Source organism: Ambystoma mexicanum, chromosome 6p, assembly GCF_040938575.1.
Source record: "Ambystoma mexicanum isolate Mex_15411 chromosome 6p, UKY_AmexF1_1, whole genome shotgun sequence".
NCBI lineage: Eukaryota > Metazoa > Chordata > Amphibia > Caudata > Ambystomatidae > Ambystoma > Ambystoma mexicanum.
The window spans coordinates 216,530,974-216,556,936 of NC_090935.1; positions in this window are offsets into that span (position 1 = coordinate 216,530,974).

Here is a 25,963-nt window from a genome sequence, read left to right on the forward strand (position 1 = left end):
CACACACTGACGCGCATCTTTATTATTTTTCACATAGGTTTTTCAAAATGCAGAAACGCAAGACGCACAAAGCACTCATCTAAAATGCTTGCTGGCGCTTCTCCTAACCCATGCATTGTGATGAAAAATGCAACAAAGACATGATACTGGATATGAAGCAATATGATACCATAACTTAAAGTGCCGTGCATTAAACATCCCCACCTATGCACCAGGCACAAGTAGGCCGCAAGCAAGAGCCTCCACGAACATTGAACGAACAAGAGTACAATTGCTGACCCTGCAGAATGAGCCCAGCGAGAACCGACAGCCAAGGGGGCAATGCTGCAACTCGCATGCCACAAGCCGAAGCCAAGGTCACACCTGCAAACTAAGCCAGACACACAGTGGAAAATACAACATTAAATGTGCAGAATTCTGCCTCAACCACGGTCTCTCCTCACGTGACCAAGCCGAACCTGACAGGGTGCCAGACCCAGGAGGGAGAAGTCGCCTAGGTCCCACGTTTGAGACACAGGCTACCACAATGAAATGACCCAATGGACACCTACAGCGGTGGGAATAGTCTGCTCTCAAGCATATGAGCAAATCCATGCATTGTATGCATAAACACATAGTTACATATTGTTGCAAATGACAGGTACACCGCGAGCTGGGAACAACGATGGTCCCAGGCTGGGGGGCTCGCAAGTGGACCAATCAGGACATGGGGCACACATCACTGACGCCATTAACATTAGCCAATCATCAGGGGTCTTCGTGTAACAATTTTCATGTATCTAATAGAAGGGACAACCCAAGTATACCACCTGACTGACCCTTAACCACTAACAACGTTCTCTATACGTATGCTATACTAACCCTACCACTCGAGGAACCAATCCAGAGTAGCGATAGGTTTTTTTGCTAACTTTCCCAGGTGACGCAAGTAGAGCGTCATACTGAGGCAAAAAGGGGCCTGCGAGCCCCACGAATTTCGAGAGTCAGGACGGACGCGTACGATCCTAGACCCATCCCTGCCGTTGTTCAATAAACAGCAGAACCACCTTGATTCTTGTGTGTGTCTCATACTCATTTCTGGGATACGCAGGAGGAGTTGGGGCCTCCCTGCCCGGAGGTTCGCGGACGGCCCAGCTGACCCCGGGAGAATTTCCCCCCCGACACTTTAAATGGCAGGTGGCAGTGAATTACTTTTTACTACCAGTGTGCATTTGTACCGCAGATTGAATCCTCAGCTGCAGTACAGCACCCATGGGTGACCATTTTTCCAAAAAAGCCCCTGTCATCTTTTTTCGCAATTTTCTGTTTGGCCTGATTGGCTGGCTGGCTGGAGGACACCCTGCTTTGTGATTGACAGCCTAGGCTCTGAATGAATGGGAAATTACATAAAGAGCGAGGTTTTTGGGACTAGAGGCAGAGTCGACCACTGGAGAGGAACATCCTAAAACGAAGACATGACGAGACGCCAGCAGTACACTCCAGGACCGCAAAGTGCCCGGTGAAGCCCTGCAGCTGTGCTGACCCCATTTTCATATACACTGGGAAGACCCGTATGGGATGAATTCCTCCCTTGGGCTGGTGGGACCAACTAGCCTCAAGACACGCTTCCATTTGTCGCAATCCCCGACTTTCACTCCTCACCAGAGCTGCAGAAGCCCAATTCCAGGGGTCCTGTGACCATATATAAGTGCATCATCTTGCAAAGTCTAAATCCGTCCAAATCTTTGTGGGCATCCAGAGGAGCCTATCGAAGCAGGATATCTTGATCCAGAGTCCCCTCACCGGAGTCCAGGAGCGAGCGAGCAAACATCTTCCAACCAGAGTTTTTGCTCTTCATTGACACTGAGGAAAAGGCGCCCAAACACTGAAGTGCTGCTGAAACAAAGGAAATCCATTGCTGAGGAGTCACTCTCCTGAGTACTGCTGCAGGAGCCCACCAGACATCCGCCCTTTCGTCACCACGACCAAGTTCCAGGAACAAGGGTCTGCCTAGCTGGAACATTTTTCTTCAAATCACAGGTACTGTGGGGGTTGGGTTTTTCACCTTTTTGCCATATGCTGTGCTTCCTGTCTTGCAAAGTACCTTTTGGAGTTTTGGATTTCATCTCAACTCACCTGCACTGGCCTAACAGCTAGTGCTCTCTACAAAGTAGCTCACTTGAGTTACAGTGATTTCTTCAGAACTTACTAACTTAGTCAAGACTTTATCTAAAAAGAAGAGCATCGGAACCATTGAATTAGTTCATTGACGTTGGCTGTCCTTGCTCCCTAAAGGCATTCCTCTGAACCTACTGGCTTTGGAAGTACTTGTTCCCTCATAGGTTATAATTGTTAACACTATTATTGCTGGGATAAAGGGTTACCTGCCTCCCTCTAGGAGTTTGTAATTGTTTTACAAACTGTTGAAAGTATGTTCTAAATCTTATTCTAACATGTTCTTCCTTAAACAACTCAATCACTGAATTGGTAACTGAAATAAGCGCAATAGGTGCAATACTGACCTTTGCTGAAGTCACTCTGTGTGCTAGAACATGTGTTAGCCTAAGAAAAGTCTTTACCAACTGTTATTGTCTTTAAAAACTGAATCCTAACTTTGATTGTATGTTACTAGTAGATACAGCTTTAAAAAAAATGCTTATTTAAACCTTATGTATATTATAACTAAATATGAATATATAACTTTAAGTCTGTAAGTGTTACTTGGCTACTTGTACTTACTGATTTCAATTGTACAGTTCTACAGCTCACATTACCCCTCTTAAGATAAGCCTGGCTAATCAGTCAAACTACCAACTTGTGTAGTACAGACCTATATTAAAAAGTAGGTTACATAATACCGAGAAGATAAGTCTTGTGTAGTTGTCATGACTACTGGCCTTACCACTACTGGCCTTACCCCCTACCCCTGTTTCAATCCAGCAGCATACACAGGGACACACATCCCAGGGCCTCCTTGACCAAATGTATCCCTAAAACATCACTGGGTGCCCTGTGCCAATCTAAGAAAGAGCAAGACGGGGCGTTGGGTTCAAGCTTGGGGAGCCTGGCGCCACATCATCTCCCCTTGTTTTAATAGGAGCTCAGCTACTTCCTGTTCCTCCAACATGGAGGAGGACTAGTCTGAGCAGCATTAGCATGCTGCAGTCCTGCTTTTTGGGTGTGGCTGCTGTGTGGGAGCAGGGGGTCCTGGATCCCCTCCCCATCCATTCCGAGGCAACACACACTTCCTGGGTGAGTCCTGATGCGGCCGCTTTGGGTTCAGGGCCCCGGCCCCAAAGCACCCACGTGGGAGTACCCCTAGGAACTGTGACCCCTGAGGACAGCCTAGACTAGAGTTTAACCTTACTCCATTTTGTGTGACACTGACTCCATTTTGTTTTCATATCATGGCAGGCCCAGCCATGAAACTAGAATACAGGCCTGCAGCTCTTCCCTCAAGAGACGCACACTGTACAAGCTACTCCCCTCACCTCCTCCTCTCTGTCATCTCTGCAGCCGTCTGGTTCTCATGGGAGACTGGGTGCGCGAATGCAACAAACTTTGCACTGTATCTTCTGTCTTCCGTCTTACCTCAGTGACCGAGCCACGGCCCAGCTCAATGCCTGGCAGCAGAAAGTCATTCATCTCTATAAACCTGCCCCCACCATACAGACCCAGGCCATAAAAAATACCACCTCCATATCCTTTGAACATGTTTGAACAAATAAGAATGACCCACAAGTATGTAATGTTTGTTTGCGCCTTAATATGAGAAAATAGAAGTGCCTTTCTTCATTAGAATGAGCTATTCATGAACTGTTATCATTACACATGGCATATTGAATGGATTGAAGTAAATAACAAGTATATTAGTGTGTTACACGAAATATGTATAGTCGCAGCACTAACGTTAGGTCCCATTTATATAAGTGTGAAGTGTATTAAAGTTTAGACTAAGGTTTAATAGAAATAGATTGTAAATGCGAAATGTATGATGTAACATAAAAACTGCACATGCCCGCACTTAGCTACCTCATTTTGAGCTCAATGTAGATTTATGCACCGCTTCATTTAACAGCAACGTAACAATCATATGCCATAACCAGTATGACCCCATCATGATAATATGTGCTAAGGCTTGCATGTAAAGAATATAGCAATGAACTGTTTAATCTAGTATAGAAAATAACATGTGCATACACGAGATATCACTGTGAGTTTTATAATCATAAAAGCACCCAACCATGTAACGATAATCACGTGCTTTAAACAGTCATATTTGCAATGTAATAAGTGTGCGCATAAAAGTCTTTATGTAAAAAATGTCTGAGGAGGTCCTGTTTCCCCGTGCAATGCAGGACTGCACCTCAAAGGTCTCTCGATTCTTCCCCCACCCCTCATGGTGCCAAGCCAGACTAGGAGATACTTAATGATGTTTAGACAACTTGCCTTTAACCCCCATAGAAAGACTTATGACCATTGTGGTATGTGCCTTGTGTGACCCATCCCTTCATGTGTGATTTAAGCCTTAAAGTTAGCGCCCTCTTTTATTGTACCAGATGGACATTCCAGACCACACAGTGACCTCAAAGTCTTATCCCCTTACACAGTATATCTTGCATTATACTAACACACAGTTAAGCTGCTTATCAATGGATCTAACACTGGGTTTAACAGATGCATTATGACCTATCCCTAATGATAGTTAACCTGCATTTGAGAAATATCTTTCCTTTGGTGTCAGATTCACAGGTCTCAGAGTATGCTGGACAAGACAGATTGTAGTGTTAGATGAATGGGAATGTGTGGCCACAAGGGCACTTGTCAAGTATTTATCAATATGTAACCACGCGAAAGGTAGCCTGACGCCGCATGCCAACCCGATGAGCCCAGCTGACCGATTGACCTGAAGAGCATCATCACAACATCACGCGAATCCTCACCAATCCCAGCACACCGACCCTATGGCATCCATAGGTGCCCATCCCTAGTGACCAATCACAACTCTTCATGTGCCCCTGAGGCCTTCCCTCTCCTGTATGACGCAAAAGTTGTATAAAAATGAGATGTGAGATGTTTTCTGCAGAGCGCTCTCGGCGTGAGCAGAGTAATCCTGCTTGCCCTATTTCAGATAAACACTTTTTGATATCACAAGCACTTGGTTTTGGTCTAATTCCCACCTGGGATGTGTCCTGTTTGACTCTCATTGGGAGAATTGAGTGAATTTTTGGGGACTTCTCACTTTCACTGCCTATATAAGCAATCTCTGCTTCGTGTTATTCTGCTCATGCAGCGTATCGCTCACCGGCATCGCTCCTGTGACCTGTAAGGAAGAAACAAGAAAACAGCAATTACTTTGAATACTTTTACAAAGGACCCAACCCACGACCCCTGCAACACTGAACTTGCTGTGATAATCCTGTTCAGCAACAGTCAGTGGACTTTTTCGTCGTCGTATGGGCTCCCTCATTGCTGCAACTGACCCGATCCTGTTGGAGAAACAAACAAGAAAGCTCAGTAAGTGAATCCATCAGCGTGCGCAGGGAAAGCAGTGCTTAAATAATTACGGAAAGCACGAACCTAACGCATGCAATAAGGGCAGCATTCTACAGCAACGCATGCGGCCAGTGCACTTGTCCCAAGGAAGCAATGCCTCAGAAAGAGCAATGCGCACGGAGAGGCCGCATTGCATAGCATAGACTTTACACAGATACAAAGCACGAGAAGGACAGTGGGTGCAAAGCTACGGACTACTTAAACGCACACACTAGACTTTGCAGCAATTGAGCAGGAACTGTACTCTTCATTCAAAAGACATAAATCCACGCTGCAGCATGTCTGGGAGGGGTACAGATCCTTCAACCAGTGACGCAACTGGTTTTACGTTACTGCGCCCTTGCTAGAGAGACATCAGGATGGAGAGCTTCACTTCCATTTAAACAAGAATCACACCTGAGGCTCCAGATTTCCCCCAGAGAGCCCAACACCGGAGGCCCGACACCGGTTTCCGAGAGAGAAGGTTCCCAGGTGTTCCTGCAGAGCTAAGGTGAGCGTAACAGTAGTCCTCACCAGGTGGACTGCACTAATTCTTACCTAAATGGATTAACAATGCCTTTCAATTATATCAAAATTCTATTTTTTATTTATATTTCTAAAATGTCATGGAAGATACAAACAATAGCACAATGCTATTATTCATTCAAGAATTCAATTAATGCAATCCATACAACACATTCAATCCAACAACGTACCCAGTTAAACCATACACTCAATAGAACTGTGTACAAAAACAATTACAACATACGGGAACATTGTAAATTAAACAACAATGAAGTCAAAAAATAAAACTATATTTGAAATTCTATGATATGTAGCCAAGAGAAAGCTGAATAGCTCAATTTTGCTGGTATTGACTTCCTGCTACTCAAAAAGAAAGCACCGACCCGTTTTGATGTTGAAAAATGATTCTAGAATGTCTTTATCAGGGGCATTAGTAGATAATCTAGGCCGTCTGCTTCACATACAGCCAGTCAAACAACACACACGGCCCCTATAAAACATTAGGAAACCTTCAGAGATTACCATCAAAATCCCCAGCAGGAACAGCTCGAAAAACCCTAACACTAACCATAACCGTAACCGTAACAGCTGGCCATCTATCAGCTTAACCTTCATTATGATTATGTTGGCTGTCTCCATGACCACCAGTCTGGCTTCAGAGCTGCCAGAAGCATGGCAACTGGTCTCCTGAACATCCGTGCAGATCTGCTCTCCAACCTTGACTCTAACATTCCCTCTGTCCTCATCCTACTCGATCTCTCTTCTGCCTTCGACACGGTCAACCATACCATCCTGCTCAACCGTCTCTGTCTCCTGGGTATCACTGATCAGTCTCTGGCTCTGGTCTGGCTGACCTCTTTCCACTCTGATTGACCTTTCCAGGTCCAACTGGGGTCCTCCCTATCATCTATCTCCCTCTCTACCTGTGGTGTTCCCCAGGATTCTAACCTCTCGCCCTGGCTTTTCAACCAATAACTGGCAACTCTTGCCCAAATCATTGCCATTTTCTGCTGAAATTTCCAGTGCTACGCTGATGACACTCAACTCATTTTTTGGCTGCCCTAAGCCACCTCCTATCCCTCTCTCATCTCTGATTGCCTAACTGCCATTCAAGATTGGTGTGCCGCCAATGATCTTTGTCTGAATGCCAGCAAGACGGAGATCCTCCTCATCAGCACGCCTTCACCATCCTTTCCCCTCACTCTCTGGCTGGCCTCCCGTGGCCCTCCTCCTACCCCTACCTGCGAGGCTAAGAACCTCGGGATCATCTTCGACTCCACACTTTGCTTCTCCGGCCACATCTCTGATGTCTCTAAAAAGTCAACTGTCCTACTGCACCTCCTCAGAGGAAGTCTGCCTTCCCTCTCCTTCCCCAGAAACTCACTGTCTCCCAAGCTCTGGTTCTCTCTAGGTTGGACTATTGTAACAGCCTCTTTCTAAATCTACCTGCCTCTACTCTGCGCCCTCTGCAACTAATCCAGAACAAGACTGCGAGACTTGTCCTTGGCCTCCAGCCCAGGGATAATATCTCTCCAGCTCTGAAATCTCTCCATTGGCAACCAGTGGATTCAAGGATTAAATTCAAAACCCTCTCCATTGACCACAAACCTTTTGGGGTATGGGTCCATAATACCTTCAGCTATCCAACCGCAAATACCTCCCCTCTCGAGCTCTTCGCTCCTCTACCTCTAACTCCCTCAGGATCAGTCATTTTCCAAAGAAACGAGCTGGGGGTAGATCACTGTCTACGGCTGGAGCCTTCCTGCCACTCTAAAGCTTCAGGAGAACCATCTCCGGTTCCGGAAGCACCTCAAAACCTTCCTCTTTGCTTCTGCCTTCGCTCCCCCTCTCCCCTGCTTATCTGTTCACTCTTGGCACCATGCTGTCCTCTGGGCCCAGGTACCTGCTCACCCTGCCACCCTCCCGGACTGCCTCTGGGCCACCCCTTGCACTAAGGTCTGTATCTGTACCCATAAAGTCCCCCGCCTTTTTCTTCCTTCACTTATCAGACCTACCCTGTCTGCTGCCTTAACCCCAGCACTTGCCACTTGCTGGCTGCACTACCACTGTTTGTTGCCTTTACTATTTATGTATTTATTATTATTTATCTGTTTCTCCTTTGCTCCGCACTTTCCACGTCTTCCTCCTTTCATGCACTTTTCCCCTCCCCTCTCCCATGCACTTTCAGGTTCTCAATGTCACTGGGCCTAGTAAAATAATTGTTTTGTACTCTCCTGTTCCACTCCCTTGCTTTGTCGTGCTCTGAAACACTTGTGTAAGAGCGCAATAGAAATAAAATATCAATTCAATTCAATTCATCCACATCGGAATTGTGCCAAAAGAACACACTTAGTGGCCCCACCACCCAGGGTACCACTGAAGTTAGTGTAGACAAACCAACCATTATTGCAAGCCAATGGCCAATTAAGGCAGCGCCGTTGCTGCAGTAGTACAGGTCACCTCAGCAGGTGTGGCGGTCAATCTGCACACGAACAAACCACCAACGGCAAATTAATGCAGCGCCATTGCTGCAGTACTGCAGTTCACCTCAACAGGTGTGGCAGTCAATCTGCACATGATCAAGCCGCTCTTATTTCTTATTTCTTGTAAATTTACTCTGCACCAAGGCTCGCTGTCTCTCTCGTATCGTGCAGTGCCTTCTCTGCTCTCACCTTCAAGTCTTTCCTTGTTGACCTCCATTTCCCATGCATTCTGCCTGTCTCTGTTTGGTCTGCCATCCCTCACCAGTCTCTTGCCAGCCACCCTGACTGTGTGGATTATTATTGGATCGGATCTTGTCTGTACTCTACTGGAACACCACTCCCCCCCACACATCTCAAGGGTTTGTTCCCTGCACTAGGGTTTTTAACCCACTTCTGAGGTTTTACAGACATCTTTCATCCTTCCCCAGTTCCATCAGGTGAAGGTGCTTTTTATCTCGAGAAGCCTGCTCACCTGCTTCTCCAGATGCCAGTGGACCCCAGGTAAGCACATGTTTGCTTTGTTTCTACGTGCCTCATACATCTAGAACTGTTAGGTATATGAATGCACCATCAGTCCTGTGAAGACACCAGAAGTAGTTTTGTGTCCTGTGAAGGACACCAAATGCCAGCTGTATGGGGTTGCAGGTCTGTGTGTGGGCTGCATTGTAGCAGTCATGTGTGGGGTTAACAGAATTGCTCAGTAGTATCATAAGTAAAGGGTGCATCGGGTATCCAGCATCACCTGGAGAGGGGAGGGAAGGGGTGTGATGGTAAATAAAGGACTTTGGAGAGTGTGATCACAGCAATATCCTTATGGGGCAATGTTCATGCAACATGCATTTCAGTGGTTTTGTCCATGCAAAGTGTATGTGCCTATTCATTTCGGCTGTGTATAGATGACCACGATGACTCATGTATATGTCAAGGATCAGAATAAGGCATTCATCTGAAGGGCACATGAACATGCCTGGTAGTAGTTTGTTGTATGATGAGGGTCTCATGAGCCAGATCTGCATTCAAGATATTGCTGATTTCGGAAATGGCCATGTGTGACTGACATGTTTCCCAGATGTATTTTCCGCCTTGAACTGCATGTGACTTTATATTCGCACCTGACTACAGTTGCTGCGCTGTTTATGCTCTCGTGCTGGCATGTTCCCATGTGGGTATGTTGTTTCTGGCACACTGGACATCGCCAATCATTGATATTGTGTCTTTAGTGTGTATGTATTGTGTGTGGGTGACCCTGCCTTGCTAGTTTCTGCTATTAGGTTTAGTCCACTCTGTCCCCTGCACACCTGGTGTATTTGAGGGGGGTAGGAGGGGGGGTTTGGTGGAATTCCTCCAGCCCTGGGAAAGGACTCCAAAAACAGTTAAACCTGCCAGCCCTCACCCCTGAGCTACCAGAATTCTAGAGCTAACAATCTGGCCTTACCTTTTTACGCATGTGTCCTACCCTGGCCTTTCCATCTCCCCTTTGTCCAGCCCCTTCGTGATACCTGCAAAACTAGTTCCACTTGTGCCCATCATGGGGTGGGTGGGCTCTGGAAATCCATTGTCCCACACCCGCACAAGTAACCTCCCCTGGGGCTCTAACTGTCCTGCCCCTGATCTGGGAATCACACAGAATACCTGAAAATGTGTGTCCAGCCCTGCGTCCCTTCTCCCCTAGAAGGGTATGAAGTCTACCTGGACTGTGCAAGTTCCAAGCAGATGAGGACAATTTATATTAGGCCATGCCTGGGAATACTCCTAATTGTTAATTATGCAATAAATGTAATAGCAGCGTGTCAGCAATGTGCTCATCTTGTGTGGAACAAGTGAAAGGTTTCACGCAGTTTGGCCTAAATTGCCTGCAGTATTTGGCATTGAGAAGGAAAAAGCTAAGGCAACTTTATAGGGAAAGACATATGAGAGTGATGTTATAAGCCATGAAGTTATGTAGTCTCTCTATCCATAGCCTGGCTGTCCACTCAGTATAACGTTCTTTCATCGACGGGTGCAATTTTGATGTTTTTTTAACGAGTACATTTTACCAAAAAAACTAATTGAAATATATAGCGGGGGATTGGAAAAGTATATATAAGGGGCAGAGGGCTCAGGAGTAGGTTAAAAAACAATAGGGGAAGGAGGGTTGGGGGGCAGAACCCCCCCAATAAAAAAATAAATCTATTTCGATTATTTTTTCAGTAAAACATACACGTAAAAAAACATCGAAATTGTACACGTCAATGAAATGACAGAACCGTCCACTCGTCATCTAATTATCTTCTGTGGACCTGGAGGGGAAGACAGGCCAGACTATGGATTGAGCACTCCTGATAGTTACACTACCCCAGAAGAATGCTCTTTCTTGAGTTTTAACAATATCGGGGCTTCCGAGGCGTATTCGGAGCATATTACATTAGCTTAGGCAGTACTCACTTTGTTAATGTCAATTGGAATTGATGTGCTTTTTTATTCCTTCTGTGATATATTTGTATGCAAGTATTACAGTGATGATCTTCTGAGAATATTTGTATCACCCAGAATGCATTTTATCTGGTTCACTTTGGTATTTTGCTATGTTTGTGATGTGTGCTGATGAGCTTTTATAGTATTTGAACTGAAATAAAGGGTTATATGTGATCTTACCGACCACAAAAACAGAGTGGTGCATAACAGAGTGGAAAAAAAATTGAAAAACACATTGATTTTCTGTTTTTAATTGGGGGGCTCTCCCGCAGCCCCCTTTTTTCCACCCTTTTTAAGCCACCCCAACACCATTCTGACCCATTTTAATGCCTTGCCCCACTGCCCATAATATATTTATTTAATCTTTTCGGTGTTATTGTCCGCTCTGTTATGTACCACTCGGTTTTGTTCGCAATAAAATGACGGGCTACCAAATAAAGCTAAACTGAAATGAACTGATTTCCAGGTGCATGAAACATATGTGACAGCAGGCTTCCACTACCAGCCAATATGAATCACTAAACACGACATTTAAGCACACACAAGTTAACAGAAATACCACCGTTTTTATTGCACCACCAAATTCCAGGTTTCACCCCCGAAGTGGAGCATTTACCTCTACCACCATGGTGTAGGTAAATGATCCAATTTACGGCTAAAAACTGACGGAATTACCAAGATGGAATTAGCACTCGCAGGAATTCTGCCAAAATCCCCATGGAGTCCTATGGAGTCCAATAACTGGGATCCGCTTGTAAGCCCACTGGACTGAGTGGCAGTAATGGTAAACACGTCTGGCACTAATTTGGCAGATTTGCAGCCATAGTTCCACCAAATTCGTAATGAGGCCCTGTAGTGTGCTCAATAAATGGACACGAAGCATAAACATTGGTATACGAGCTAAAAATATTGAAATGTCAGCCTCTGTGACTAAAATCTGTGACTTGAGCAGCATTGCCACAACACACTTGTAATTCTGTGTGCATTCACATACCCTGTTGTGTGTTGGTATAGAGGTTTTCTGCGTGAGCGTCACGACTGTGTCATGACGCTCCTTTAATAAAAGGGGCTCTGCCGGCTCGCAGATGGCAGTGCAGCAGAGCCCCAGGACGCGGCAACGCGTGTCTCTGTTTTGGTTATAGGAGTGCCTGTTGCTGCGTGATCCCGGTCTGTGGGAGCAGCCCAGCCCGAGGACCCCAGTGCTCTGGCTGCCCAGCTTGGGGTGATCCCTGCAAGCAGCTGATACCTAGTCCGGTGGGTGATCCGGACGTTGCAGGGTGTTCCCTGCTCTAGGCCTGCTGGGTGCTCCCAGCATAGCTGACTGGTCGGGTGATCCTGACACCATCAGTGGCCCGCCCCGGTGAACGGTTGCGGGTCACCATATTGGCGACGAGGATTGCGCCCTGTGTGTGCACGGCACACAGGCTCTGTGAAGCCCGTTCCCATACTGAAGCGGACCCAAGCCGCGTGCGTGGAGGAGGCAGCCACGTGACAGCTGGGCCATTGGTGGCCCTGGGACCTCGTGCGGAGCATCGGCATGGGTCACCTGGTGCCAGCGGGGTTGGCTGGTTTCATTCGCTGCGTCAGCCGTGCGGAGAACCCACCGGGTGTAGTGACCGCGTGGTCCGGACGGGGCGGAGCCAACCCTCCATCTGGCCCACGGCCCGAGGAAGAGAAGCACCCCACAGTGGCGCAGCCAAGGGTCATCGGGAGGCTGGCTGGAGCTATCTTTTCAGCAAGGGTAATTGCTTGGGCTGCTACTATTGGCAATGGAGAATAGGTATTTTCCTCTGCACATTCTTGGCCTCAGCTTCTTTAACTAAGTTTCACGGAGATGGAAGGGATTTGCATGTGGGTAGGTCTGCGGGCGTTGCCTTTTATACATTTGGTGTAAATTAACAGGCATTTAAGGACGGCCCTGTCTGCAGTGGAAGACACGACTTATTGCATGCAGTCCCGAAGGGAAGCGCTCTAGAGTGATTATCATTTTTTCAGCAAAAACAGAAGCAGCCAAACTTTACTCTCTAATTAAAATGCACTCCACAGCCCTCAGTAGAAATCCAGGTAAGTACTCCAACCCCTAGGATTGAAGGTGGGACCACATGCCCTTAGGGAATGGAAGAATTGACTAAGACCCTCTCCCACCCAAACGTAATCAGTGCTGTACCAGAGAGGTCACTGGTGCGGTGCTGGGAGGTAGAAAAGTGGTGGAGCCAGGAAGGCTGGTGGGGGTATGGCAGGTGGGCCGGCTGATCCCTCTGGATTCCCCCCGTGGTGTCCAGTGTGCCCCCTCATCCTCTCGTTGGTGATCTGTTCTCTGCCCCCCTCCCACCAAACGCTGCTTCCGCTACTGGGTAGGAGGTAACTGTGAAGTGGTAAATTGGAGGATGAACTAGTTCAATCCAGAATTAGAAGGGTATCTGGTGCAGTGTTCAGAGCAAGAGATAAGATAATACATGAAATACTGCACTAAGAGGTTTACCATTACAGTGTTGCAGTGCTGCTTGAGAGCTTAGTAGAGAATGTAGGTGTTGGGCATACCTGATCATCAGTGTAGGATATGTTACCTTGCAGACTCTATAGGGGGTTATTGAACGGTGCGGTTCTGTGCTTGGGGGGGGGCAGCTGGTGCCATATAGGAAACTTAGCTCCTAGAGTGCTGCTAAGCTGCAATAGTGAGCACATTGAAGTGTGGGAGAGGCACTATGTAGCACAGTGCAGCACTACAGGGTAACTGCTTCTGTGCCCGATCACCACGTCCCTCCGACCAATCAACAGCCCTCGCACAGGCAACACCCTCTCCAACTCGCTCACACCCTCACTTTCACACCATTGATTCTACAATCACCGTTTTTGAATGGCAGCGCCTGCCCTGCACAGATTTTCAACCTCCCAGGAATCCACTTGCACACACCCTCTCCAGCACACCTGCTCCCTTGCACACCCACATGCTCTCTTGCTCACACCCTTGCTCTCTTGCAAACACCTGACACTTTTAGATCTCATGCACTCTTACCATCTCACACACGTGCATTTGTCTCTCCTTCAGTCCCAAAACACTCCTCTCATAACTTGGGTGTCTCACAATCTTGAACCATGGCAGGCCCTTTTCTGCCATTACACAGACTCCCCCCTTCTCTAGTACCCTAGCTAGGGCACTAACATCCTCGCTAACACATTTGTAAAACATGGGCATCTGTCTAGCATCCAGATGTTTCACTCAATTTCAGTAACACATGGCAACAGATTAAAATCCATGGCGCTAACCTGCCATGATGCTAATTACGCCACCGTAATTTACGGTGGCGTAATTAGCGCCTTCCCCACTCCCATTATGCCCTATGGGGCAAAAATGGGAATGGGGAAGGGAAAATGGGAAATGGGGATTTACCGCCCCACTCACCTTGGAATGGGGCGGTAAATCCGCCATCCACCATGGTGTAAACGTAGTTTACACCATGGTGGTAAATTTGGCGCAATTAGCACCTGGGTCGTAATGACCCCCATGTCTCTTCAAACACTAACTTGCAGAAATGTGTGGAACTTTATATAAGGTGTTTAGGGGCCAAACATGTACTGCACTCTTACCTATAGATATAAAATCCAATAAACAGCTGCAAATGCCAAAACTATTGGCTTTAACCCAAAAAAGTGAGGGGTGAAACATTTTGAATCAATCTGAACAAATGGCACTTGTCTGGGCACCCTTGCACACCACCATTTTTAGCCAATCTGCGACATTGCAAAAAGAGTCTAGTCATATGCAAATCAGTCTGGTACTGCCACCAGTGGCACTGGTGGCAGTAACAGTTACGCAGGAACTGCTGGATTAGGTGCTCTCTGCACGGAAACACAAGCGACTCCAGACATGTTTCGGCCTTTTTTGGGCCTTATCAATAAAGTGCAGCTTGGTTTCCTACGGTGCAGCGAGCAAGGGACCCACGTCTTGGCATACCCTTTCTCGCATAGGGAGACAAAGATTAACAAAAAAAGTCATTCCAGTTTTTGAATTAATCTGAATCACTGGCACTGTTCTGGGAAACTTTCCACACCACCCTTTTTTAACCCATCAGCGCCATTGCAAAAGGTGTGCAGCCATATGCAAATCAGTCAGGTACTGTCCCCAATGAGAGCAGCCCAGCCCGAACTGCTAGACCAGGTGCCCGCTGCAAAGAAACGCAAGCAACCGCAGACATGTTTCGGCCTTCAAAGGCTTCATCGGTGAGGTGCAGCTTACAATAAACAGCTGCAAATGCCAAAACTATTGGCTTTGCCAATGTGTCTCTAGCTGAAGATAAATGATGATTCGCATGTGACAGGGTACACAGTGACAATAAATAAAACAAATAAATCTGGACAAATGCCATAAAGGTGTCAGTTTCAATATAATAATTGGACTTTCACGTAGGATCATAGGTCTTATCATGGCATATTAAGGGACAATGGAATTCAGAACCCAAAGTATCAACAAATACCGCCTAAAAGTAATTCAGCAATGTTAGTAACTTGGGTTATTTACTGATTCATGGATTTGCGCCAAAAAAAGGGATGTGTGCGCCATTCTGCCCGCAAATCCCAGATTAACAAATGGGGATTTGCGGGCAGAATGTCGCACAAGTCCCGTTTTTTTCGGCGCAAATAATCCATGAATCATTTGCATCTTGCGGAATGTTTTTTTCACTTTTGATATACTTTGCTGCAATGTGTTTGTTCCACTGACAAACACGTATTGGCTTTCAGAGCAAACTGTGAAAAATGCAGTTACCTCGGAGAAGTCTGAAATATAGAATTTCTCTCAAATAAGGTATGCGCTCAACAAAAACACGTCGGGATTTATTTAATATATGTTTCGAGATGCGCTTTTGTCAGGATGCTATCTGGCTGAAGTCATAGGTAAACAGGAATCTGTTTTGCACTAAGTATTGCGACTTAATGGGACCTGCACAGCGGATATATGTTCCCAATTAGTGCCTGAGGACCAGCTGGTTGTAAACAAGAGTTCAATGTGCAGTCAGTCACTAAAACATTACCATGATGGAGGCGGAGGATCCCATCTGCGTTCTGCAAAAGTAAACTATCCTACTATAGAAGGCATGACTTCCAAAGGAAGAATATGAAGGTGTCAGTGGAGGGGACTTAACATTGTTTTTTCTCCACAATGGTTTGCAAACCTTTTGACAGGAATTCATATAACAACCGTTCCTTTTTCCTTTTCTTTTTGTATCTATTGAGCTGCTATTCTGATAGATAAATAGGTCAATTACAATCTGTTTTCACATAGAATTTTCATCTATTTTTTTTTTACATTATTATAATTGGCATTTTCAATTTGTTTTTACACAACTCACTCCCAACGTCCAACTCCCATCCCCCTTCTCGCATACATCCCGAGCAGTGGGCTAGAAGCGTGCAAGTCCAGGTAATCTCCCGTGGTCTATCTCTACTCAATGATCAATAATTCATTGTGCCAATGGTAAAAGACATTCAATCAAATGCATTCATTTCCGGTGAATGGAACTTTCCTGTGCATTGTGCACTGTGCACCCACGTGGGTACTACTCGCATGGTTTAAGGAGGCCAATCAATATCAGCGTGTTGAGCATGCACCTGATGCCTAAATACACAAAGAATAAAGTCCACTGTGGTATTAAGATACCACGTTTACTACAGGGTTGCCCTGGAGTACCATAGGGCCTGTATTTACGGTATCAGGTAATAATTTCCATATATGTACGGTCGCCATAAATAATGTCGCCGGGAAAAGGTTGTGGCGACATTATATATGGGGTCAAGACGTGCGTGGGTTGAAGGGGAGTCCACCACTCCTCTTGAAAAAAAAGGGTTTGGGGGTTGCAGGGGTGTCCCCCTCATGTTCAATGGAATAATGTCCCTGCAAAAACAGCCATTTTTTGAGGACTTTTTTGCCAGTTACATTTTTGAGGTGACATTATTACATGGAACTATATTTACCCAACTATATCCGTGGTCTCACAGAAAATAGTGGGCGAGATGGACACTGATCCGGCAACTGAGCAGTCCTCCAATGGAACTTTGGAAACACAAGGGGTCCTTTCCAAAAAGAGAACAAAGTGGTCAATCTCACAAAGTCCGGTATTTTTACAGTTTCTGACTGCAGCCAGTCCACTCTTGGGGTGTTTGATGAAGGTGAGAGGTCAAAAGTGTTTGGGCCTTTGTTATGGTTTTTCAGAGATAGCTCTGGTGTAGGTCAAAGAGTTTCTAATCAATCAATCAATGAATTAATCAACCAGGCGAGCTGTGAAGCCACTGGAGATTCTGTAACGCAGACGAAGAGAGGACATGTGGATAGTTAGTGGCAGTGCAGCTGTTGCTTTCAGTGGAGGACAAGCTCTGATGGCCATGGACCCAGTTGCTCTGAAGCGGCAATGCAGGGAAGGCAGCTAGGCATCCTGAGCGCAGGGCTTCCCCATGGGTTGCTGCTTGACTGTTCCCACGCCAGAGTACTTACTATGGCAGGTCTCCCTTTGATAGTAGGAGATCTGGTAGTAATGGTACTGGGACAGAGTGAAACCATCAAGAAGGGCTTGGGCCAGCTGCAGGTTTAGGCAGGGTTCCCTCCTAATCCATCTTCAGATGTGTGACTTTTCCCCTGATTTGGAAGTCGTTGCCATTTGTTACAAAATAAGAGAGCAGACCCTCCACGGGAGAAAAGAGGCACCAATCACTGTGAATGTCAAATATCGATACATTCTACTGCTCTTACTTATGCTTTACTATGAATGTAATCTAGCGCCATGATACCTCCGGGTACTGGGCTCGTATAACAAATTAAATAAAGACATTTAAAAAAAATAAAATCAGATTGTTAAATCCTGACTGCTATACAATTTGTGGGGGCCACGACATTCAGCTTTTGTTAAATTCTTCCTAGGCTTTCTCTCAAGTGTAAATGCATGCTTGAGTCCGAGGGATAGTCCAGTCATAGCCCAGAAACTCTTGGAGAACGTTGTCTTTGCTACAATACTGCTGTTGGAGTTCGAAAAGCACTGTCGCTTTAACCAAAGAACAGCCTTTAAAAACTGCTTGCTGGCACGTAGCGCCCGCGCGTGAGTCCGAGGGAGAGTCCAGTCGTAGCCCAGTCAGAGCCCAAGAAAGGGCATGGAGGCTCTGGTGACGGCTACGGTGGCTGGGGACGCACCCTCCCACCTCACACGAGAGCAAAGTTGCACCCACCACAGCCGCATGACTCACAGCTACCCTGATTGAAAAACAAAGGTAAGGCATGAGTTCGATGGCGTGCTGCGAGCAACCGCGCTGCGCAATTGAATATGAATGCGAACAATGGTGACGTTATTAGCCCCTCGCATCCTTCACTTCAATCCACTGCTTTAGAAACATCACTAGGAAGCAATAAACTGTGCCCAGGCCTGACAACACTGAACCCACTGACCCCACCGAATGCACTGAAGACAAACAGCAGAGCGGGAGCCTCGCAACTTGACGAGCTTGCCACAAGGACTGGGGTACCTGCTTTAAATGTTACCGATGCAGAGTTAAATGAAGTCGGGTCGTTTTTAGAACAACAGCATAACACTTCATCACCTGGAGGCTATGGAGGGATTGATACTAGTGGCATGTTGTCTTCATATGCTCCTACTGCAGACAGAAGTCAACAAGTACCGGATATTGAAAGTATACTGGCCCAACGCGTGCAGCAAGCGCAGCACTTAGACGACTTGAGTACACGAGTCTCCAGCCGCGACTTCGGTCGTAAGCGAACGATGATGATAAGGTAGTGTTCGTGGATTCTGATGATTCCAAATACTCAGGTGCATCTGATTCAATTGAAGACATAGAAAGTTCTGACTGGAGAGTCGAGCTTGCTAAGGCTTGCGAACCACACGAACTACACGAACCACATGAACAAGTGTATCAAGAGGAGGTAGGTGGAGTAACAACCACTGAAATGTATGGAGATAATGAAAAACCGACCCCGAAATCCTGCACAGACACGCAAACTGAAGGAGTCGTAAGTTTTACTATAGACTGTGACACTTGCTCGGAACCAGTGCTGGTAAACCTGGGACATGAAGATACCTTAAAAAGAGTCACTATTGGGGAGCAGCCATTACCCACACCTCACACAATCAGTGACATCAAGGAAAATGTGTCCACCACGGCAGAAGTCCATAAAAATGGACACCCCAATACAGCATGCGAGCGGCCGCCTTCAAGGTTAAAAAGTAAAATTCTCCAGAGGGAGGGCAAGTTACTGCATGCACAAGTAAAGAGACTGTAAGATGAGGCAAAGGCGAAAATGTCAACACCCCTGGTTGGGAAAAAAACAAGAGTTTAAGCATTCACGAAACTTCGATAGCAGATGAGATTGGCGAACCTGAATGAAAGGAGCACTTTATAAAGACCATGAACATTAAGCCAAGGGCAAATCTAATATGCTTAGAAGCTCAGAGTCAACAAAACATTCAAGAAAAAGAAGAGACTTTGCGTCCAGTGGAACAAAATATTCAGAAAGAACTACAAATACCAGACAAAGCATCTAGTCATGGCAATTTTGAAGAGCCGCAATTGCTTAGTGAGCTAAATAAAGGATGATGCAACACTTAATCTACCATCCAAAAGCATGTTGAATTTCGAATCCAAAATAAGGGGGGAAAATGAGAACAACAGTCCCCAAAGCACTCAATACAGACATGGAGCACTTTCATCGAAAAATCAAACTTTGATAGCCCCCCAAACAACGGAATCAATGTCATACGATAAAGAGAAGCAAATTCAAATTGGGAGCGACCAGGATCCCAACCTAAGGGAACGAGACTCCGTAATATCTGTAAATCGAAAGGAGAAGAGAAGAAGTGGAGATAAGGAACCAAGCGATGATGAACTTGCCCATCCTACAGACAAAAGTAATCTCTCCATTGCCGCAGGCATGCAAATTCATAACAATGTGATGGCAGTCTTGTCCATTTCACTAGCGCCATACACAAAGATATAGAAAACTATAAGTGACAATTTGAAGGATAATAACACATTACTAGCATTGATTCATTCATAGCTAGCAGCGCAGGTAGCAACTTCCCAAAAATTGGAAGTACGACTCAATGAAGAGGTGGAAACATCAACAGCCGGGCAAAGGAGGCAATACGACCTAGAAAGCTGAGAGCTAGATGATAAGGCAACATTGCCTTACGCCCTCTTAGATTCTCTAAAATTGATGAGGTAAACAATGGAAGCAAAAGAGCGAGAATCTCACACTCAACCAACAACTGAGGATCAGATCCAAACAAGACACAGAGAAGCTCTAAACAGTCCCATGAAAGACACCACTAAATCCTCAAATATAATAAGAGTCAATTAACCAACAGAAGCAAAGGGGACTGTTGGATAAACCAGGAGAAGAAAATTCTGGGACGATAAATCACGACGACAACAGGACTGGGAAAAAAGCATCGGGAGGGACAGATGGGAACAAAGTCCTGAGTCTACCCAAAAACAAGAACATTGCCACAAATTGCACATACAAGCAAAGGACAAGAATCCAGTGACTAAAGAAATGTCAAAAAACAAGACAAAACCACCAGATAGCGGCAGAAGCGTATAAACGACTTCAACTAAGAATGTACTGAAAAAACATACTACAATAGAGAATGACAGAGTGTATCCAGTTTTTGCCCCTCCACAAGGTTGGGTGAGGGAAGAATCACTCACAGTAGATAATAAAACAGGGTCAGTTGATATCGGACTGCTAAAAGTGGAGAAGAAAAAAAAGGATAAAAAAAAACATCAAAGGTACCTCGGTTAATCGAGGATCCGGTGCAAGGGCATTCATGGGAAATATACAAACCTCTAAACAACAAAATACTCTCAAGAAAAAAAAATAAACAAGACACGAAGGAAGAATTGGATCCCACCAAAGCAAAAGAGAGTTCTGCTTCCACTGGAAGAATAGTAACGCTCGACGATAGTGACAGCTCGAGTGTACCTGACGGATACAACTCCTCACATGATCTTATAGACGATGCTTTTTTTTACATCGAAGAAACAGAGAAATATACAAAATATAGTGCATCTGAGGGCAAGGAATGGAACTCAACGGAGCCTCACGACCTTGATAACTCAATGAACGAGACAGGAGATAATAACTTTAGCAATGATGAATCACCTGAGAGTGCAGATGAAGAAAAGGTTGAATTTCTGATGCTGGATCAGAAGAGAAAAAAACAGCATTTAGAGGATCAACAAAGCATACAAATATAGACTTATAAAAGTAAAAAAAAGACAAATTGGAACCCAAAAAAGCCAAGTAAAGAAGATGTGGCACAAGGGCTAAGTTCGACAAATAAGCTTGTGGCCAGACAAACTGGCAATGAAAAAGCAAAAATTCGATTAGAAAATATTCTTCCAGGAAATGAAGATCTGAATCTCAATCGACAGATTGTGATACAACTATTACATTGTGTGCCTCAGCTGAGAAACATAAAAACGTACGACATAGCGATCATGGAATATATAGCGATCAAGGAATATTTGGACAAACAACGAGTAGACTGAGTAATTCTACATCTAACCTCAGTAAAAGTCAAGGAAACTCTGCTGAAGGAAGGTCCTAAACTATTGAAAAGAGGATATGAACTCTATGATCATGATGAGGGGAACTATGATTCCAAGGTTAAATACAAGCAAAGAACATCAAGATGTCAAGAGACAAAAGGATCTAAGGCAAAATTCTTTAAGAGACAAGATTCTAGAGAGAATTTTAAAATAACGTTTATAAACCACTCTCAGGAAATTCACTCAAATTATTCAGTGGAAACAGCCGGAAAAAAGAGAGTCCAATAGAAAACTGGTTGTGGATAGGCAAATCACTATCAACAAAGTCTACAAAAAATTAGCTAACCATGTCCGAGGATGTGCACCAGGAGACCATAATCTCATGGAACATGAGGGGATTTAAACACCTGATAAACAAAATAAATCCACATCTCGAATACGCATCAATAATTTGTTTGCAAGAAACATGGATGCACGAACAACTGACCTGTGGAAATTACAACATCTTTATAAATCCGGCAATCAAAGGAATTAATGGAAGACCTTCAGCAGGTGTTCTAACATTGATTCGGAAAGAGAGAGGTACGAAAATAATCAAGACAGAGAACCCAAATGACTATATGCAATGGGTCTCATTGGAAACGAAGATAAGAAACCAGAAAATTGGTGAAAGAACATTGATGATGAACATTTACTTGCATTTTACTAAAAAAGTGTTACAGAAGTAATTGAAAAGTTATCAGCATCAAACCCACGCTTAAACATTATAGTATGTGGAGACTTAAACATCAAATGTCTGAATAAACAAGTAATAGCGATTCTAGACCGTTTAAGCACAGGGTCCACAGATGCTGCAAAATGGGCTCAAATGGCCTCGTCAACCAACTTACATATGCTGAATGGCCAAGTAAACCGTGACATCACAGGGAAATCAACTTGGACCAATGGGTCAGTGAGCTGCACATTTGACTATATTTGGGTTTCCAAACCCAACCAGCACAAGATAATAAGTTTTGAAGCGCTGGCACAAACAGACAGTGACCATAATATTCCAAAGCTGACCCGTCATAAGATCAATGGGATAAAAAGCCAACATGGAAACATGACAACAAACAATATGGAACTAAACTCCACAGGGAATCGTCTACGTTTAACAAAAAACGACATTAAGAGAATAACAGAAAAATACGAAGATCAAGGGAAGAGCCCCAATCCACAACTAGACTAAAAACCACTTCTAAAAATCTATGAGTAAAAAAACTCAGGAATAAAACTGGATTCGTATACAGCAAAACATCAATATATTTCCAAATTGGTTGAGAAGAGAAAACATGTACGACGTGAAATTCGATTGATCAGAAAATGGTGTAAAGGAACGACCCGACAAAATAAAATAAAAAAAGTGCAACAACATTATAAGAATTGGCTCAAAGACTTCAATCATTGGAGAGACCGAGAGCAAGGCAAAAAAATGCTAGTCGCAATATCTGCGAAAACCACAAGAGAAACCTGGGACATAATTAACAACTTAACCCTTAATCATCAGAAACGATTAATAAGTGGAGTCCCGGAGATCGAATGTGTTAAGCGTTACTCTAAAGTCTTTGGAGCCTTGGAGGAAAACTATGTCCAGACTTTGGCAGATCCTTCAAAATCCTGGAAAAAGATGATGGACGAATAACAGATTGAGCTGGCAATAAGGAAATTAAAGGATTTGTCTGCTCCATCTAAACAAAGAGCTAGCAAAGTGGGCAAAGATGATAAATATTCTATTTACGCAGATAACGTCACAAAAAAATTCCTGCAGTTTGTAACAAAAGTATAATAGTTCCTATATTTAAAAAAGGAAAACGAGACGATCCAAAAAATTACCAGCCGATCTCACTGTTAGCCATAATAGGGAAACTGTTTGCATTGGACCTTCAAAATGATCTCACTATCTGGTCACATAAGAATAGATTTATTGACCCCCCGCAAATCGTGTTCACTAAAAGAACTGGCAGAAACTTGAGCCTGTTTCTTTTATCAACATTAAAAATAAATTCATAGCGGAACAACAGCGGTCTATACTCGGCTTTTATAGATCTAAATCAAGCATTTGACAGAGTAGACGAAATAAGCTGTGTGCTAAATTAAAAAAACTGGGAATGCCTCGACGAACTATTACACCCAATTATAGCCCTACATTGCAATATATCAACACAGATAAGAACATCGAACATGGGAGATCTAATAGCTGATATTATCATCAAAAAAGGGGTCATGCAAGGGTGTCCCTTAGCTGCCACACCTTTTAAGTTGTACATCGCAGACTTCCTGGAAATGCTACTCGACACAAGGCACTTTCTTCCAAAGATTAACGATCAAGCCATAGCAATGATGTGCTATGCCAACAATATAGTCTTGATGGACAAAACCCAAATTGGCCTGCAACGCCTGCTATATAAGCTCCAGAACTATATGACAGCCAATGATCTAGAGACTAACATCACAAAATCAAAGATCATCTCTATTGGGGGCAAAGGGACATGCATAGCAAAGAGTTTTCATTGGCAGATGGGGGAACGTTCCTTGAGTCTGTGACGGACATACAATATTTGGGAATAAGAATCAATACCTCATGTATAGAGAAACAATGGGAGGAAGAGCTGTATTTAAAAACAAAGACACTCAGAACTCAAGGCTCCATACCGAATGGCAGATTCAGAAAATTCTCGCTTTTGCTGATATTAATGTTCTATAAATAGAAAGTTGTGTCAATACTATCGTATGGTAGCAAGGCAGGGCTAAACCTATCTTGGCAAATTTGGCCTAAATTGGAAAGCCTATTCTGGAAGCCAATATTAAAACTGCCACACAACACCCCAATTGTAACAATAAGAGGAGAGTTGGGGCTTGAATCATTACAGGCAAACATAAATTGGAAGTCACTGTCACTATTAAGAAAAATCAACAAAGAAAATCCGTCAGAAGGATACAAAATACTAACCAACTCAGGAATAGGATAAACGGCAATCCTTCTAAATACCTGGAAGGAGGAATGGACGAAAGTGCTGCACAATCTTGAATCATCAATGGAAGAGTTATTAACCAGCCCAAATCATGTCAAAGAAAAGCTCAACAGGCTAGATTGGATTGAAACAAGAGAAGCAAAATTGATTTTAAAAAACAGCAATACTATGTTGAATGAATCAAGAGAAAGGAACAATGTTCCATAATATTTAAGGAAATTTCCTTCCAGGTATTATAGAGAGAGACTGATGAAAATTCGACTTGTGGTTTATCCGACAAACAAATACAAACAAAGGACAGGAAAAAGAGGATTGAATGAAGGGATTTGCAGATTTTGCAATTAATCAGGTGGAAACAACATACCACCTATAAATAGAATGCATTGCAATTTATGACATAAGAATAAAAAATATTGCCAGCTACTTTTCCCCATTCAAGGTCAAATCTGACGAAGATTGGTGGGAATACTTTGTTTTAGGGGATTAACAGTCGATTTACGTGTGCTTGCTTAACATTTCTGGACAATAATTTAATGAAAGGAAAAGACCTAGACACAACAGAATTGCCATCAGTATCTTGTTAAAGTGAATTTAACGGAAGCAATAAGAATAGTAGAATGTCATGGATTTAGGCGTTTTAGTGATGTGAATTGTGAAAAAAGTTTCTCTATAATTGTAAAACTAATTTGCAAATGAAAAATAAAAAAAAATAAAAAATGTATGCTTGACTTCTAGACACCATTCCAAAAGGGGATATATGGATCTGGTAATATAGATCGATCTTCACCCTCAAGCATTTGCCATGATTGTAGATGCCACTCTTGCATCCCAATCATTCACAAACAGGAACAATGACACGCTTTGGGCTAGGGACTGGAGTTTACATGGTGGTCGCAGGAGGACACCCTAAAGTACACCAATCTGTTGTCCCATTGATAATCCCAGGGAAACCAGTTAAATGTTATACCTTGACCCTGAAGTTCCTAGGGTCCAGCGGTGGGCATAAACAGTGTTTGCATCTCTCAGAAGAGGGCTCATTAGAGAATAAGTGGGTAAACCAGTTTGAACAGTGAACACAATCATGGTGGCATCTTGCACTATAGGCAGGATGGGCGTTTCATTCTCAAATAGACTTTGAAGTCATACGTGGCAATGCACAGCTCAGACTCTTCTCAGGCTTCCACAAGCATTTGTGCCTTAGCTTCCATATATTAACAGGCTCCTTTAGAAAGTGTTTTTCAATTTAGCATAGGAGAACTATTACCTTATTTGCATTCTTTGTCCACCCTGTAGGACAGGAATAGGAATTGTAGCTGGGGGAGGGTAAAAGACATGGCAATCTAGCAGTGTCCCAGAATCCTATGACTTTCTTGGCCTTGAGCGGGTAATACTCTTAGATCGCTGTCCTGCAATTACATGGCAGTGATC